The sequence below is a fragment of the Morus notabilis genome, unplaced genomic scaffold (assembly GCF_000414095.1).
Source record: "Morus notabilis unplaced genomic scaffold, ASM41409v2 Scaffold2802, whole genome shotgun sequence".
Taxonomy (NCBI): Eukaryota; Viridiplantae; Streptophyta; class Magnoliopsida; order Rosales; family Moraceae; genus Morus; species Morus notabilis.
The window spans coordinates 42,055-45,625 of NW_010358052.1; positions in this window are offsets into that span (position 1 = coordinate 42,055).

The window sequence follows — 3,571 nt, forward strand, 5'->3', positions numbered from 1 at the left end:
AAAAAAAAAAAAAAAAGAAGGGGTGTCTCTTGTTGAAAGACGAGCAATTGGGAATGGTATTTGGGCTGGGTAAAAGGGAGACTGATGTTTAGAACATTTCAACCTGGACCTCGTCCACAAATTATCTTATTGAAGTGTCTTTTTAGTCCCTTTTATTATTATTATTATTATTGTTTGATGAATTGAAGGGTTATCCGGTTAGGTAGGTAGCTGTGGAACTCGCATCAGTGCGGTCACCAATAAAATAAAGAGCTGAAGAATTTTGTTCAAGTTTTTGGAGGTCCACCCAAACTGAAAAGAAAATATAAATACAAAACTAACAACTTGAGGACATTTTTTATAACTTGTACAAATGATGAGGTAATTAGATATTCGCAACTAGACATTATTTTTTGTGGACATTTGAAGACAAATTGGCAAACCTCGCTAGTTGATATAAGATATTATCCATTATCGTACACCTACAATGCCAATAAATATTCCTCCTTATTCTTTCAGGATAAGTAATGGGGGTAGAAATATGTAGTAGTGGTTTAACATATGGCTCAATTCAATTGAGCACTCTAGGAAATGTCACTATTTTAGAATCTGAATTAGACACTTTGCAGTTGTTGCTAATAAACACACACAAGATATGAATTCACATTTATGGATGGAAAACAGTTGTAACTATCACTAATGATTATTAGTAAATAAAAGCATATTCCAAATTTAGGATTAGAGATCCGTCTTTCTTTTTTTTTTCTTCTTCTTTTGAAATGGAATTAGAGGTCGTCTTGTTTGACATACTAAACGTAATATGACATTTTTAGCAAGACACGTTTGAGAACGTAAATTCCAAGTTTAGGACATTAATTTTTGGTTGGTTTTCACTCATTGGTGATGTATATAAGATCTTTTATTGGAGTTTGCTATGCCGTGTCCATTTCATCAAGCGTTTTAGGTGAGTCCCTTTGTCTAATGATGTCGACATTACAAGTGGTGATTGAAAATGACGGCATCACAAATAATATCAAAATCGTCATCTCTAGGTGCACTGTCTGTACACGATGAGTAAGCGAAAAGCTTGAATGTTGCAGTGACCATGATCCTTGGAATGACTAATGTGGCCTACTTTTTTTTTTTCTACTCAAAAAAGAAATTATGGCGGTGCACTTCATGTCTATTAGTTTTAGAGATCACCGAGTATGTAAAAAGAACCTTAATTAGTCTCTTACTGACTATGTGGGGCCTACTTTTATTTTTTATATTCACAGTTAAAACACTTGGAGGATGTTTGGTACCTATATTCGTTTCTTGATTCGAATCATAATTCGTGGTTTGCGACAGTATTTTCTCTTACAAAAAATATACGTAAATCGAAAATAGTTCTAATCACATGGTTCTAATTCATGAACCAAACGTCTCATTGATTTCAGTTTTTAATCATGTCTAGAACTTGTGAGAACCTTTAAGGGTATGTTTGGTCCACCGTATTGTATTGTATTGTATTATATCGTATAATATTGTATAATTTTTATACAATACGGTGTTTGATTTGTGGTATTATTAAACATTATACTATTATTACCATTATTATCTATTTACGTATTAGTTTATAATAAGATAAAATTTAGGCCTAATCATAACCTAATTCGACTCTAATCTCCACTCACCCAACATTTGGAGGAAACAAGTGAGAAAGTAGAGTTTCTATATAGGGTATTTTGTAAAAACTTTTAAAAATAGGGTCAAATTGTAATTTTTTAAAAATTAAGAGGCAAAATATAATTTTGAAAAAGTTGAGGGGTCAAAATATAAATTTGAACAAATTAAGGGGGTCAAACTGTAATTTTTTAAAAATATAAATTCAACATCACTCTGGTCCCTAAACTCGACCCTAACATCGGTCCCAAAACCCAACCCCGAACCTTGATATTTATGAAATATTTTATATATATCGTTAATATGATATTTTAAATTAAATTACATAACATTATCTAGTGTATAGATTTTTTATTAGAAATCACATTTCGTATTGTATTAAATTATATGATGTAAAAATGTCACCAAACATTATATTATTATTAAACAATACAATACGGAATGTTTATACGACATCGTTCACTTCATCGATTCGAGTTTAGAATTTGAGTTTTATTACAGTAAAAAATTCTCATAAACAGTCACGTCTAACTTTTTTGTTACAGTAAAAACTTTCACATAAAATCATATCTTAACTCGAATCAGCGATTTTATTATTTTACTTATCGATCAGCTCATAATAATGGACTTTTGCAAATATTGAAACGTCTTTTGATAACGCGGTGGTGGAAGGGGACTCCAAGGAAGTTGTTAGACCCTTGATGATAGTGTGTGGTAGATCCATGGTATTAGTGAAGATGCTCGGTTGATTGTTCATACTTTTCTCACTTCGAAATTTTATGTGGACACGGAGGACAGAAAATTGCGATGCGGAGACTCTTTCGGATCTTTTGGTGTGCTTGACCATATTTAACTTCTTTTTGTTTTTTTTCTTGGTCTTTGACCCTTTTTATTGATATATATATATATATATTTATATAGGTTAAGTCTAACACTCGTACACTGCAACAAATGTAATTTTTTTTTATATTTTTTTTATACAATATCGTTTATTTAAGTTTGTTTAAGTATAATACTCAATATTACATGCATTGAATTGCATTTTTTGAATGTTACACCTAAACAAATCAATTGTTACTTACAAAATCGAAGATGTCACACATAAATACGAGAAAAAATCAAGTATTACGTACAAAATTGAAGATATCACACAAAAATATGAGAAGAAATCAAGTGTTACGTACAAAATCGAAAGCGTCACACAAAAATACGATAAGAAATTAGATTAGCTAAATTGATATGGGTGCCGAACTTAAGACATTTCCCTCATCTCTCTCTCCCACACACATATTATTCTACATAAATAAAGAGTTTCTCTGATAGTTTCAATTTTTAACTATTTAATTTGGTTAAAATCACATTAAATTAAAAAAATATTCAAAACAAGTAAATTCTGATACAAATCTAACAGTAGAAAAATAAAAAATTAGTAGCAGTCTATTTTTATAGAGACCATTAGAAAAAGTTCCACCTAATATAAGGGAACTTAAAAAATTTACATTTTGACAAATTAAGGTTAGGATTTGTCATAATTCATCATAATAGTCATAAACAACCTTACATTTTTTCTTCTAAAGAATCTTATATGAGAAATCACTTCCATAGATAAAATGTTTTGATGGATATACACATGGCGAATTTAATCCATGATCGTATGGGATTGATGGAGAAAGAAAAGTTGGAAGCAGCCAAAAAAAGAGACAAAGAAAATGGGATCTTAAAAGGGATTTAGACAAGATGGAATATCACACGTCTCTTCGGAGAACAGAGAACTGTTGTTCTAGACATTATTGACATTGCCAAAAGATTCTAGATTAAGGCCCATTCAGTTCAGTTTTTTTTAATCTAAGTTGTGATATAATTTTATACGAAAATTTTTTATTATAATAAAAAATTAAATATAATTATTTTTAAAATTTTTTTATTA